The 15,706-nt window shown below is 37.7% G+C and overlaps 1 long non-coding RNA gene across 2 annotated transcripts in view; it reads left to right on the top strand.

Annotated features, from left to right (window-relative positions):
* LOC140697453 (uncharacterized) overlaps nt 1-15,706 on the top strand; it is a 139,340-nt gene that overhangs the window by 6,567 nt on the left and 117,067 nt on the right. The window contains exon 2 of one of the 2 annotated variants that reach the window (XR_012074581.1): nt 6,930-7,005. The exons of the other annotated variant lie outside the window; for it this stretch is intronic. This is a non-coding gene — a long non-coding RNA (uncharacterized lncRNA). The remainder of the gene's footprint in view (nt 1-6,929; nt 7,006-15,706) is intronic. 2 annotated transcript variants of the gene reach the window in all.

The following is a 15,706-nucleotide window of genomic DNA, read 5'->3' as shown; positions in this document are numbered from 1 at the left end:
TGGTCATTTAGATAGTTTCCAGTATTTTGTTCTTAGGAACAATGTTTCAGTGAACATCTTTGCATTTTTGCATTTTTGCATCTCTTGCCTTTTTGTGCAAGTATGTAGAAATAGAATTGCTGGATGATGGGGAATTCCTGATTGAAGTTATGTGATAAAATTACCCTAATAGCAGTGAATCAAGTAGTTTTTCCCACTTCCTGAATAGCATTGATTGTTACAAATGAAGTCTTAGCTTATCTGACAGTTTTACATTGATATTTAAGTTTTTTTTAAATTTATACTTACTGAATTACAAAGAAATTAAATATTTTCTCTATATTCATCATTTTTATGCCCTTTGTCCATTTTTCAATTGAAAGTTCAACTTCTTTCTTACTGATTTTTAAGAGCTCTTTGTATTTGATGGAAATTAGTCCTTAGACTTTCTTTTGCATTGCAAGTATTTCTCTCTATTTGTTCTTTGTCTTTTGACTTCAGGATTTTCTCCCCCTAAAACATTTGCTTCTAACTTTTCCCCCAAACATTTGCTTTTAATTATAGGAATTTTTAATGCCTTCAGAATCTTGTTTCATCTTAGAACAATATCCCCCAATATTATAAAGATATTCATCCATATTTTCTTCCATTGCTTCTGTTTTTTGCATTTAAATCTTTGACCCATCTAGAATTTATTTTGCTATAAGAAGTGTTAGAGATTATACCTTATGTTTTTCAAGTAGATGGTGAGTTGTTGTAAAAACTCTTATTAATAATTTAATTTTTTCCACTACTTTGAAATATCACCTTTATCATACACTGAATTTCCACATATATTTGGGTCAGTTTTAGGAACAATTTATATCTGCTTCTTTCTACATGAATCCTGTATCATTTTATTTAAAGTGGCTTTATTTTTTATTTTCATATCTGGTAGGGCTAGTCATCCCTTATTCCTTTTATTTTTCAGCTTATTACACACATATTACATATGCATTCTTATGGAAGGTTTTTGAATAGAAGATAACTACTCAAAATAATGCTAATTATGCTGATGATGACAATGCATTTATTGCATGGTTAAGTGCCACATCCTGTTCTGAGTGCTTTACTATTATTGATTAATTTAATCTCTGCTGTGTTGTAAATACTTTTACTACCATTCCCATTATGAACATGAGAAACCGAGAGAGTGAAGTCCTTATGCCCTTATCTTCTCAGTATTTCTTAGTTAAAATTTTAAGACTAAGATTCATCAACTTCCCATGCCAGGATACATCAGATGTCACTATCCAAGCGGTCTGGCTCATGTTCGGCTATATTCAGGCGAGGTCATGGTCTCTTGGAACAAAGAACAGCTTGGACTGTGGTGGGACAGGCATCATGGCTGATATATTTGGTGAATCCTCTGAATTACATCATGTGGGCAGTGCTTTCTCTTTTTGTTTGCTTGCTTGTTTTGTGTTCTGTTGTCTGCTCTTGGAAAAGCAACCTATGTCTATGTAGGGATTTTGAATATGAGCAAATAAACTTGAGTAAAACTTCTTGGGGGCAGAATCAACCTGCCATAAGAGACAGAGGTGAATTCATGCAGGATCAGGGGTTTTTGCCATATCAGTGCAACTAAGAAATATTTAACAGGTTCATAGATCTGCTGGGCAGTCAGAGTTATCAGTGAGCTTTAGCTGGTTGGTCTATCAAAGCCTAAACTTTCAGGCTTAACAGTGGATATGATATTAAGTTGCAGTATTAGTAGTTGAAGCATTAGAAGAAAATGAGAAAATTTAACAGATATGACATATGCTGCAAATAGATGGCATTCACACCCATAGGATTAAGAATCTTTATAACCATCTTCTAAAATAAAATGTTTTTCTGTAACGCTCCCGGAGAGAAACCTCACAGTTTGCTTTGAGAGAACACGCCATTAATTCCGTGGTGTGGAAAGGGAGTTGGGAGTTTTACATTTGTGAGAGTCTCAAATATTTACACATGACATTAGCAGATTTTTAAGGTGTTAGTATTACCTGTGTTTTGGTGAGAGCTAGCTAAAGAAAGATCCAACTGTTGAGGGAATCTAACAACACCTGGATCTTTTAAGATGATAGAGAATTAAATAGTTTTCTGCAGGAGTCTCTGGCTTATTTTTGAAAGCTTCCTCTGCTTTTCTGGCTTATCATTGGTTCTTTCTTTTAGAGGATGCAAATCTCTCACTGAAAAGAGGTCTAAGTGCTAGAGCATACATTAGAGGGCTTGAGTGTTGTTTTTAACCAGGACAGCAAACTGGAGAAAATGACAGTAACAGTGAGTAGAAGACCTCATACTGGGATGATTGTTTAATAGTTGAGTCTTATTCAAATTCTTAGGAGCTACTGGGAATTAAACGCGGAAGGGGAGCTTTAGGAAATCATCAACTAAATACCAAAGCTGGTGGCTGACACTTGTCTTGCTCTGCTGCATCTCAAAGCTATTTGTGCCCTTCATCCCCTCGTTAGACTCGAAGATCCTTGAGAGTTGTATCTGAGATACCTTCTTAACCCCCACAGCGACTTGGAGTATTCAGTAATCATTGGGCTGAAATGGAACTTAAAGATAAAAATGTCACAATTTTAAGGAAACTGGGATCCCATCAGCATACAAATCTGAAAATAAACACAGATTAAGCACAGCACAATCTGGGGAAAAGGCTAGCTTAGTGTGGCAAGCTCTTATTGCATTAAAATAAGTTACAGTTATTCTATGATCCTTAAAAGTCCATGAATGATGAATGCTGAAGAGGGTATGGAGAAAAGGGAACCCTCCCACACTGCTGTAGTTTGGTGCAGCTGTTATGGAAAACAGTATGGAGATTCCTCAAAAAACTAAAAATAGACTTACCTATGATCCAGCAATCCCACTCCTGGGCATATATCTGGAGGAAACTCTAATTCGAAAAGATTCCTGCACCCCAGTTTTCATAGCGGCACTATTTACAATAGCCAAGACATGGAAGCAACCTAAATGTCCATCAAGAGATGACTGGATAAAGAAGTTGTGATATATTTATACAAAGGAATACTGCTCAGCCATAAAAAATAATAAAATAATGTCATTTGCAGCAACATGGAGGGACCTAGAGATCATCATTCTAAGTATAGTGAGCCAGAAAGAGAAAGAAAAATACTATATAATATAACTTATATGTGGAATCTAAAAAAAAAAGAGACAAAAAAGGACACTATATGAACTCATCTGCAAAACAGAAACAGACTTGCAGACATAGCAAAAACAATCTTATGGTTATGGGGGAATAGGGAGTGGGAAGAGATAAATTTGGGAGTTTGAGATTTACAAATGTTAGCCACTATATATAAAAATAGATTAAAAAATAATTTCTGCTGTATAGCACAGGGAACTATGTTCAATATTTTATAATAACCTTTAATGAAAAAAAAAGAAAACAAATATATGTATGTATATGCATGACTGGGACATTGTGCTGTACACCAGAATTGACATATTGTACCTGATGGTACTACAACAAAAAAGAAACATTATTCCATGATCTTTTATAGAATGGTTCCAGGTGAGGAATACCTTAGCCAGAATGCTGTAGGACAGGTTTGGAGATGATTAATGTAAAGAATAACCTGAGGGCAGGCTGCCATCTAAATAAGCTGGGTAGAAGACAACTGATAGAACCTGAAATTAAAAGCCTCATGTTAATGTTTACCCACCATTCTTCTCATCCTCCTTTCTACCTTCTTAGAGAGCTCTCCTCCCCCAAGAGCTATCTTTTCAGCCCTTTTTCTCACAGTCTCCAGTCACTGGTTTCAGATTTTCTGAAGGCTGTGATATCTTAAAATCTGCTGATACTAAAGTGCCCAAGGAAGCTATCAGGCCAAGAGTAGGCACTTCAATTAAGGCACTTAGAAGCACCCATGGAAAGAAGAAAAGGATCTTTTGGGTTTGGCAAAGCTGTAAAATAGTCATTAATATCAAATCATTTTTAAAAACTATGCTATTGCTATTAGGTGATACTTTTACTTTTGTATGTGATTCATTTATCACACAGGATTGAGAGAGGTGAGGAGGCAGCTTACTGACCCTGGCTGATTAACACGGGAAAGAAAATGCCAGGCTGTTGAAAAACAGGTTGTTCCCCTCATCCCAGAGCCAGCACTTTGATTCCAAGGATGTAGCCATACATCACACCACAACTGCTGCGTTGATCCCAAGGACATACCCCGGTATCTCTTTCTTCTTTCTCCCACCAAAGTTTGTTTCACCACCTGAGTGAAGGTCATGATGGCAGAGCCGTCCAATAAAAGACCTTGTGGCCCGATTTGGGGCTGGAGCTGTCTTGACCAGCCACTGGGCTGATGGCTCCCCACTCTAGTGTCTTTTTTTTTTTTTTTTGCTTTTTTCCTTCTCTCTCTGGGCAATAAAGCAACTCTTATCCCCCCCCCTTGTCCTTCTGCCTCTACTGAGAATTCTTTATCGACAGGCAAGGACCCACCATTTGGTGGGGCTTGACCACCTGTTTGGTACGCTTTCCAACTTGGGGTCTCTGTATCTGCTAATAGTATCCCATGAAATGGAAAGGATCAGATAATCTCATTTTAGGAATAACAACAGGGAGAAATGAAAGCAGGTTACTCATCTGTATGACATCACTCTTGTCCTCAATTTAGAGGCGAGACTTTTCCTCAGTGTCTGCAATAAAGAACCAAGCCTGAGATAAGACCAACAGAGCAGAGGCGTAATATATTGGTACCGGAGTCATAGTTCTAGAGTAGGAAGACAAACACCAGAAAAATAGGAAACACAGTAATTACTATATTAATCTTTCTCCCCAGAGGAGATTAATCTTAGTCTAAAATCTCTCATGAAGTAGGTCTTAGGGAGGACTGTTGATTCACGGAGTTGTTGTCAGAGCTGGGATAAGTTTACTGAAGAACCCGATGAATGCTCCTTTTCTTAAGGGCCAGTGAACAGAACAGATTTTCATCTATTGTTATTACACAGAGGTCACACCTAAAAACAAGATAGGTAAGTTGACTTAATAAATTGTTGTTGACTCTTCCGATGTTAAAGTTCAAAGACAAGAACACTGATGTTTCCTGGTATTGTCTCTGATTTATTTATTTTTAATATAATAGTTTTACTGAGATATTCACATACCATACAATTTACCCATTTAAAGTGTATAACTTTAGTATATTAACAGAGTTGTGTAACCATCATCAGAGGCAATTTCATACATTTTCATCACCTTAGAAAGAAACCTCATGGCCATTTAAAATAATCTGAAAACATACATATGTATGTATATGTATAACTGAGTCACTTTGCTGTACACCCGAAACTAACGTAAATCAACTGTACGTCAATAAAAAGTAAGAATTAAATTTTAAAAAATCACTTTAAAAAAAAGAAACCCCATTACCATGATTAATCACTCTCTGTTTCCTGCATACCACTCCCCACCCCAGACCTGGGCAACCACTAATCAACTTTCTGTCTCTATAGATTTGCCAAATCTGGACATTTAATACTAATGAAATCGTTACACATGTGCCTTTTGTGACTAGTTTCTTTCACATAAACTTAGTATAATGTTTGCAAGGTTCCTCCATGCTGTATATAACAGTTCTTCATTCTTTTTATTGCTGAATAATATTCCTTTGTATACCACATTTAAATCCATTCATCAATTGGTGAATCTTGTATTGTTTCTAATTCTTGCTTATTATGAATAATGCTGCTATGAACATTTAGTACTAGTGTTTAATATAGGCAGGGTTTCTCTTGATTTATACCTAAGAGTGAAATTTCCAGGGCGTATGGTAACTCTATGACTAATCTTTTGAGGCAGTGTCAGCCTGTTTTCCAAAGCAGCTCTGCCATTTTACATTCCTACCAGTAGTGTATGAGGGTTTCAATTTCCCTATATCCTTACCAACACTCATTATTCTCTTTTTGATTATAACCATCTTTGTGGGAAGGAAGTGGTGTTTCATTGTGTGTTTGATTTACATTTCCTTGATGGCTAATGATGTGGAGCATTTTTTTCACATGCTTATTGACTATTTTATATTTTCTTTATTGAAAAGTCTATTCAGATCTTTTGCCCATTTTTAAATTGGACTCTTAATTCTAGTCCATTGATGTATATGTCTATTCTTATGCCAGCATCACATGGTCTTGATTACTGTACCTTTGTACTTAAGTTTTGAAATTGAGAAATGCAAGTCCTCCAACCTGGTTTTTCTTTCTTGAAATTGTTTTAGTTATTCCGGATCCCTTGTATTTCCATATTAGAATCAAGGTGCCAATTTCTACAACCAGAGTCAGCTGGGATTTTCATGAGGGTTGTGTTGATTTTGTAGATTAATTTGGGGAGTGTTGCCACCTTCACAGTGCTAATTTCTGTTCTATGGACGTGGATGCATCTCTGTTTATTTAGATGTTCTTTAACAATCTTTTATAGTTTTCAGACTATAAGTTTTGCAGTTTTTTGTTAAATATATTCCTAAGTGTTTTATTCTTTTGGATGTTATTGTAAGTCAAATTTTTTTCTTTATTTCATTTTCCGATTGTTTATTGCAAGTGTGTAGAAATACAATTGAATTTTGTACATTTGATTCACTTTTGCTCTAAAGTAAACTTAACACTGGTAGCAGAAAACAGCTATAAGAAATACTATTTGTTCTAAGTAGATTGTGCTAATGAAATATTATAGCCCAAGCAGTGTCTTTGTTTTGTCCCAAGGACTGAAATTTCTTGTCAAAAAGCAGATGCATAATGCAAAGTCATTTAAACATACATAGTCATCCCATAGATGGCTTTTAATGCTTAAGTACCCCTGGGAAAGGTGAATAGCATTGTCTATTTCTATATGTACTTTATTTTCTCCACCAACAGCTAATAATTAACTAAGAGCTGGTACCCTAATTTTCTTCTTCAAGGCTTGACTCAGATGTTAATTCCCCAGAAGGCCTTTCCTGACCCATCTTTGCATGGTTGTCCTCCTGCATTTACTTGGTAATGTATCACCTAGTTTATCTCCTTAATCACATTGCAATCTGTAATTATCTCATTTGTTTACTGTCTGTCTCCACCATAATATGTAAGTCCATGAGAAAAGGGACTTTCCCTGTATTTGTTCACTACAGAATCTCCAGTGACTAACACATAGTAATTTTGGGGTGCACAAGTGAATAAATGGACTTTGCAATCATAAAAGCATAACAGAGATAACTACTAAACATGCAAAGCAACAAAAAAGTGACACTGACATCACACCTGTGTATACTTTTGATTGACACCCAAAAGGAGTGTGGAGATACTGGTATGATGGGTCAGAAAGATTCATTCATTAGCTAAATGCCTCAACTCTTTACTTGAGCCTCAAAGCTTGGGTTCAGGGTTGGTTTCCTTAAAAAAAAAAGGATCAGTTAATACACACCATAGACCTTGAGAGTTGCCCTTCAGTAGTTGAACTCCCAGGTCTGCAGGTGTCCACTGTATATTTTGTGGTTGTCTCAGGAAAGTTCATGAGATTATTTTTTAAAATCTGAATACATTTAGATCCTAGAAATTCTAGTTATTGCAAGATCAGTCATTTATTTAGCCCAATTAATTAGACATTCTGGAATCTTTGATTCTGTTCTGCAGCTCAAAATATTCTCAAGTCAACTGACATACTTGGTGAAGACAAAATATTCCAAGAATTCAAAATATGCCCTACATATTTCACCAAGATAAATATAAAATTTTAAGAGCATTCCAGGAAATCTGAGGAAAGGGAATGTAGCTTTTAGTTATGAATCAATGGCATATTTTACTTGTGATTTACAGAAACAGAGGATTTGAATTTAGAGGGTAGAGCCACTAACAAAACGATGAGCCTTTGTTGGACTTTGCAGGTGAGCTGATGGTAGTTCTTGCTTACACAAATCCTATGTTAATTTGGTTTGTGGGCCCCATTTTCCTTCTAAGAAGAGCAAAGGCCAGGAAAGAACAATCATTCATTCACCCACTAGTGATAAACATTAAAAGAATTTGAGCTCTTGTGTTTTAGAAAATGTAAAAAGCCAAGTTTATTCAAGAACGTTTTTCCTGAATACTAGTTTATCCAGATTAATTAGGCGAGATGATTTTTTTTCCCCTAAAAGTGAGCTAGGAACAGATACAGGTAGGGGATTTAATTACTCTGTCTCTGAAGAAATTGTCTGTTGTTAATTCTGAATTCCAAACATTTCCTATGGTTTCTGGCACATAAATAATTAATAATCACATTGAAAGAGAAAGGACATTATTTTGAAAGCAAATCAGGTGCTTTCAGCCTTGAACCTCATAGCATCCTAAGCATTGGGGATGACTTCAAGTGGAAATGGGATATGATTTTAGAGACTTTTTTAGTAAGGGAGTTTGGAATAAGTGCTATTCTGGCTAATTCTTCTTTCTCCTGTCTATCCAAGACTAGTCAATGTTACAGTTATACTGCCTGTGCTGATCTATCAAATAGTTATGCAGTCTCTTTCATGTCTTAGAATGACCGTCTTTTCCTTTGTGATTTGCTTGATTTTCATTTGTTCTTTTGATGTTGGACATGCGGGATGACCTTGAAACCAAGATATTGAGCTGATGCCTTAAAATGTCAAGAATTCCCAAGGGAGAAATAACATGGACTTCCCAAGATAAGCATCCCTAAATTAGAGGCAAAGGTTAAAGAGGCAGGCTAATTTCCTCCTGATAACAACCCTTGTTACAGAGATGGGAAGAGGAGGAAACAAGAAGAGGATTGTGAAATGTTGCAGTGGAAGGAGGAGTTACTTGTATAAGCCTCACGGTTCATAATATCCCTTTAAACCAAGTGGAAATCATTCTCAGCCTCACTCCCGTGACACTCTGGGAATCAAGGTGTCAATAATTTCCTAAAATTTTGCAAACCAGATAGGTTGATTTTGTGTGTGTGTAACCTTATCCAAGAAATCTCTTAAGATCACAGCTATTGAAAAAGTTCCTGATAATAAATATGCATAGCTCTTTTCTATTTTTTGTTCTAATCTGAACATGAGTGCATTGAGAATTCAGGTTCAAATTACTGATAATAATCAGTGAGCCATCTCCACTTGTTTCCTGTGGAGGAATCTCCACTACCCATTCTGATATACACTGCAGGACTTCCTCCTCTTCCCTTTGGTAAGGCAGAACTTGCAAATGCTTCAAAAGATGCCAAAAGCTACCTGGGCAAATTTTTCTCTTAGAACCAGCTGATAAAGAAAGACATGATACTAAATAACCTTCAGCAAAATAAGCCCTGTCACTGCTCCTAGAGCTACAGCGGAGAAGCCCTGGACTTGACCCTTTACTAGATGGAAGAATTCCCAAGCTGCAGCAGCTGCTGCTTGAGAAGATGCCTGTGCAAGTTTCTTTAGAAAAGGTTTCCAGGGAAACAGGGTAACTTCTATTCTTTTTTCTTAAATGTATTAAGCACAAAACGTGCCTGCTAGTGCTTGGAGTTCTCATTTGAAGTCAGAAGCTGCCAAGAAGGGGGTTTGCATGAAACACACCCACATAGCCAGAGATCATTTTTTATGTTCCCTGCAGTGAACGTCACCTACATGCATGGCAGGAGAAAAGTAGATGACCTGGGTTCATTTGTGAAGTGAAAGATAGGGAGGATTACCTCTATTTGGTTGAATTGCTTTTCTTCTCTGTTACTGGGATGGTTACTAATGAATGATAGTGTTACTGACTGGAAAACCATTCTGCTTACTAACCCAGTAAAATCTGGAGATGAGGTGTTGGTGCAGGGAATAGCGACTTTATTCAGAAAGCCAACAGACTGAGAAGACGGCAGACTTGTATCCTGAAGAACCATCTTCCCCAAGTCAGAATTCAGGCTCCTTTTATACAAAAGGGCAGAGAGTACACTTAGTTGTTGCAAACTTCTTGGTATAGGAATTCTCTGTTCTTGGAATCCTTTGTTTTTGCAGCTGTTTACGTGTTTCAGATCATGGTGTCCCTGTAAACCTCCAACAAAACAAATGTTCTCTTCTCTTCTGCAACTTGTCATCTTTATACGAATGGAAAAGTGTTAATTTCTTAAGGTTAGAACCTTGAGAATAGGCTATCCTGTATACTTCAGGCTATAGGCAACATTCTTTTACAAAAGGTGTAGAACCAGCAAGACTAAGCTTAGGAAACAGAGCACAGGGTTATAGTCAAAGGAACAGAACTAATATGGAGTCAGATTTGTTCTTTTCTATTACAATAGTGATGTTTGGATTGGGCAGTTGTGTCCTACTAAAAAATTAGTCTACGTAGACAATGTGAATACAGTCGAATGTCTTTGGGTATATTTTGTAAGATACAAAAAATATTCAAGCAAGAGAACTTAGCCAAAATGTTTTTAAGATGCAAAAAAAATACTGAAGCAGAGAATTTGGCCAAAATGTTTCTATACCTACATTTCTCCATTCATGGGCAAAGACTTTCAGAATGTTAGCCTGTTATCTGGCCCTTGTTTCCAGTGTAGTAGGGGTAAATCCTGGCAGCCATGTTTTCCCCATGTAACCCCACCTCCTTGATCATAATTGTGGCCTTGAAGTAGACACCTGACCAAAGCTGAGCCAATCATAGCCTTCAATCCAATTTAATTGGACCTCAAAGATGCCAGAGGTTTCAACTAGGCCATCAAACCAGAGGAGAGGTGAGAGGCAGCCCTGCTTTGTTACCTGCTCAACCAATAGGAGGGAAGCTGGTTTGCAGGGAGAGAGTGAGAGAGAAAGGTTTTTTTTGTTTGTTTTGTTTTGTTTTTATTGGCTCTAGAACGAACTACAGCAAATCTGTCCAGAAAGTGAGCCTTCCTAAATTATATATTATTAGGTAACATAGATAAATCTCACAAGCATTATGCTATGTGAAAGAAGCCAGGTACAAAAGACCACAGATTGTATGTGTCCATTTATATAAAATTCTAGGAAAGACAAAACTATAGTTACAGAAGGCATTTCAGTGGAGAGATGGGAGGGAATTGATTACAAAGAGGCTCAAGAGAACTTTTGAAGGATGGAGCTGTTCTTTGTTTTGATTATAGTGGTAGATACATGGGTATAGACATTTGTCAAAACTCATCAAATTGCACATTCAAATTGGTGAATCTTATTTTATGTGAATTAATCTTCAATAAAGCTGATGGAAAAAAAAGTAAATAGGAGTTAGTAGCCTTGCCGGTTGATTCTAGTTTGTCTAACTTGCCTTAGGCCCAGAAGAACCCAAGGACTGATTTGCATTGATTAGAATAACTCATCAGAGAAAGATGCTATATAGATTTCCTTGGTATCTGATGTTGACATAGAATATAAATTATTTCTCCTTTGAAGTCCTACTTGGAAGACACCATACTTAGAAAGTTGTTAAGATTTCCATCATTGAAAGTACTCCTAAGAGTCACACTTCAAGAATGATGCCATTAAACTTTTCGTTTTGATTTCTCAAGATTCATCAGCCTTCCTTGAAAAGTAGCATAGAAATGACAGCTTTCGTTTATTGAGTGATAACAGTAATGTAGAACCAGACATTTACTTACTGCTTCACTTTCATTATTTCATTTCATCTGCACAGTAATTCTGCAAATGAGGTACTGCTGTCCTCCCAAGTTATAGAGGAAAGGGCTGAAATTTAGAGGCTAGACAATTTTTTCAGTTGATAGCCAGTGCTTGAATTTGGGATGGTTTAGTGCCAAAGCCAAAGCCATTCAACTACTCTCTTGACTGCGTCATCTGCTCCAAGCTGCTCCTGTAGCATCTTGCTCAGACTGCCAAATAGGTTATCCCCAAGTTGCTGGCTTTCAGTCCACAGCACATCTACAGCTACACATGTGTACTCTGCATTTCTACTAGGATCTCTCAAGTCTCAGATTCCTTTAAATCTCTATAAATTAGAGGTGTCAAAACCATCTACCCAATGGAAACTGCAGACTGTGCTCTGCCATTATGAGCAATTATTGTCTAAGCAAGGAGGTGCTCCCCAAAGGAATAATTGTCTTTTCTGATTTCCAGAACCATAAGATGGAGAGAACAGAGCCTTGGAGAGGTCAGGGGTTTGGCAGTGGTTTATGGCCTCGGGATTTCCCCAGCGGAAGCCCTCAGTAGTCACAGGGCCAGTTGTTTTGTAGCACAGGTGCTTGGTAATGATACAAAGGACAGCTGCTGGGTGGGAGGCCATCCTGGTCCCTAAGAGCTGGTGTTCTACATCTAGTGATGGGAGATGCTGCTCAGCCAACAAACCTTGCATGTGGCTGGAAATGGTGGGGGTAATGGTAGGTACCTCTCTGCAGATAGTAGGGGCCCATTTTAACTCTAAAGTGTAATCAAAAGAATTCGGAGCTCAATGCTCTGAGTGTAAAAGTTCTCAGATGACTGTCCATCTGCTGTGAGATACAGAGAAGTGCTGCAAATGGATTTTATGTTCCTTGGTAGGTCCCTGTCCCCATTACATCTTCCAAGTTAGATTGATATGTGCATTATGAACCCAGACTCAGAGCCCAGCTCCCAGAAGAGAAAATTCTTACCAAAGTAGCAGGCAATGAGAACTAAGCTGTACTAATGAGTGAATGCTTAGGGGGAAAATCTGACATTCATGAGAAGTGAAAATGAAGCAGTTTGCACCTCCAAGGGGAGCCTTAACTGTGTGCTAGAGAGCTCAGCGTGGCCACATGGGCTGCACAGGTTTGCAGAGCCGAGAACTGGTCCAGGCCAGGCATCCCATAGTGATTGAAGAGACAGCATCCCTGGAGGCCCTCCTGCTCCAAAAGCATTGTCATTTTAGGGGATGGATCCAGGCGCTTTAGCGTATCACAGTCACAATCAGGCGGGGTCATTAGATAAAACAGGAAGCTTTGACATTGTCATCTTTATGCCAAGAAGTTTCAACAGCTACTTTCTTTGATGCCTGTTCTTGATAATTATTGACTTCACGTGATTATTTTCCCTTTGAGAAAATTTCTGAGCTTTTAGTGAGGCTTGATATAAGCTAAAGGATATGATTATCATGCAGATAGCACTTTTTCCCCCAAAATGAAAGACTTAATTTTTTCCTCTTGTCAAGAAATTCAAACAATAGAAAGTCAAATCCCCCAAAATCCAAGAGGGAAAATGAATGCAAAGGTTAAAAAAAAAATCACTATTAATAGTTTGGTATGAGTGTATCTCTCGGCCTTTAATGCATACACAAAGCTATATTTTAGCTGGAATATAACTGTAAAGTAATACTGTCCTGTAACCACCTTGTGTCTCCTCTTAGCAGGTTGTAAGTCTACTTGGTTGTCAACAGATTTTGATCTACCTTTTCAAGGACTTCTCTGCAGTCCCTTGTATGGATGTGATTTAATTAATCAGGCTGCTACTGAGAGGGGCTTTTAGGTTGTTTCCAATTTTTGGTTGTTACAAAGAATGCTGGCAACTGTTTTTGCCCATAAGTCTTTCTGCACTTGTGCAATAATTTCCGAAGGATGAATTCTTGGATTGGACTTGCTGGGCCAGAGAACAGACGCTGTCTTTAGTTTCTTAATTTTGACAAAATACCATGCACGAATTTACCAACTTGCTCTGTTTTCAACAGTGTGATAGAGTGTTCTTTCCCTCAATTATCACCAACTCTGGACAGTACCAGTATTTGCTTATCTGATGGTGAAAAGGAGCTCACGTTTTACTTTGCATTTGTTTAATCAATAGTGATTTGGAGTTTGCTGTCATATGCTTATTGACCACATGTATTTTGTGTCTGTGAATTCAACAGTTTCTAATGAAATATTTATCTTTTTCTTACTGAATTGTTAGAGCTTTTTAATATATTAAGCATATTGGCTCTTTGTCATATATTTTGCTCACAATTCACTCTTTTTGGTAACAGCAGAAAATATCAAACAGGTTTACTTACCTAAATTCTGTAATCCCCTTAACCCACAAAAAAAACCCCGCAGTATTTTTGGTTATTGAGATTGTATAAGTTTTGTAGGGATACCATAAAAAAGTATCGCAAACTGAGTGGCTTACAACAAGAGAGATGTGTTCTCTCACGATTCTGGAGACTAGAAGTCTGAAACCAAGGTGTTGGTAGGGCCATGCTCCCTTGGAAGCTTCTAGGGAGGATCCTTCCTTTCCTATTCAAGCTTCTGGTAGCCCGAGGAGTTCCTTGGCTTGTAGACACATCATTATAATCTCTTCCTCCACCACAGGGCATTCTTCCTTCTCTTAAGTATTCCATTCATAATGTATTAGAGTCCACTTCATCTAAACTTGATTATACATGCAGAACCTGTTTTCACTCACAGATGCCAGGGGTTAAAGACTTCAGCATATCTTTTTGGGGACACAGTTCAACCCACAACAGCCCCCATGATGATGCATCTGCAATCACCAGCAAATTACAAACTCTTTAAGGACTGGGACTGGATCAGTCTTGTTCCATATTCTAATCCCCACTACATAGCACAGTTTCTAGTAGGTAGTGGGCACTCCATAAAGATTTCTTTAAAGGAAGAATTTGAGTTTTAGGACTATCTGACCTTTTGGACATTAGAAAATGTGTGTGGAGAACACAAGATATCAGATTCTTTCTCTTCTTTAAATTTCATTTAACAATTTGCGACGAAAATACAAATACAAGTTGGGGAAGGACTGGACTGCCCAGAAGAGGGAGGGGCCCAGTTCTCTGGGTGGTACTTAAGCAGAGGTGTGTGCTTTTATTCCGTAGTATCTATCCTGAAATGAGTCTTTGAGAAAATGCAGACAAGCACCAGACTAGAACCAGATTTCGTGACCAGAACTGTTAGATTGGATTAACCAGAAAATAACACTGCAGGAGCTTTAAAAATCAAAATTTCTTTTATTTTTTTCTTTACATGGTAAAATATAATTTACAGTTTATTTCATAGGGCAAAGAGAACCTCACTTACCAAATGCCAGAATTTACTCCAGAAACTATTTTTCAGACTTATTTCAAAAAGATAATTGATTTCCATTTGTACAGCCTCCAAATTCTACTACAGAATTGCTACATCTAACCTTTGAAAAAAATTCATCTCCTATAAATGATATATTTAATAAAGTTATTTTTTTTTATCAAGAATTTGCTCAAGGAGCTGATATATTTTATGATACTATCTCCACTTCCCCCTACTCTCACTGAAGCCAGTCAATGCAGTCATGTGGGACTGGGTCTAGAGAATCTGCTTTGCCTTACTTTGATGGCCATAGTTCCAGTCCCAAAGCAATGGGTCAGCGTTTTAGGACCTAACGTACAGCCATAGAGATGAGGTATTTCAATTTGAACAGAAGCAACATTTTGATCTGGCATGTTACCTGCACTCACACAGTTGTGGTCTAAATGTAAGCTGAGTACCAAAGCCATTGTTCAGATACACCCAGTGCCAGCTCCCTGGGCTTGTGAACTGTGCAGTGACTCATGCTCAGAAAGTTTTGTACTCCACTGTTGCCATCTTGAATCTCTTAATCACTTGTGAACCACAGCCCTGGCATTTTCATTCTGTGCTGGGCTCTGCAAATGATGTAGCCAGTCCTAGATTCACATAAAAGCTGCTTTGACTTGAATAACCTGACTTGTGATCTCTGTTTCATTTGGCATTGATGATGGGGTGTGGGTAGTTCCCAACTTCTCCTTCCAATAGCAAGATGTCCTGAGTTCTAGGACAATTTCAAAGGTATACAAGTTG

The sequence above is a fragment of the Vicugna pacos genome, chromosome 7, assembly GCF_048564905.1.
Source record: "Vicugna pacos chromosome 7, VicPac4, whole genome shotgun sequence".
In the NCBI taxonomy this organism is placed as follows: Eukaryota; Metazoa; Chordata; class Mammalia; order Artiodactyla; family Camelidae; genus Vicugna; species Vicugna pacos.
Note: the sequence above shows the minus strand (reverse complement) of the source record. Positions and strands in the feature narration are given on the sequence as shown.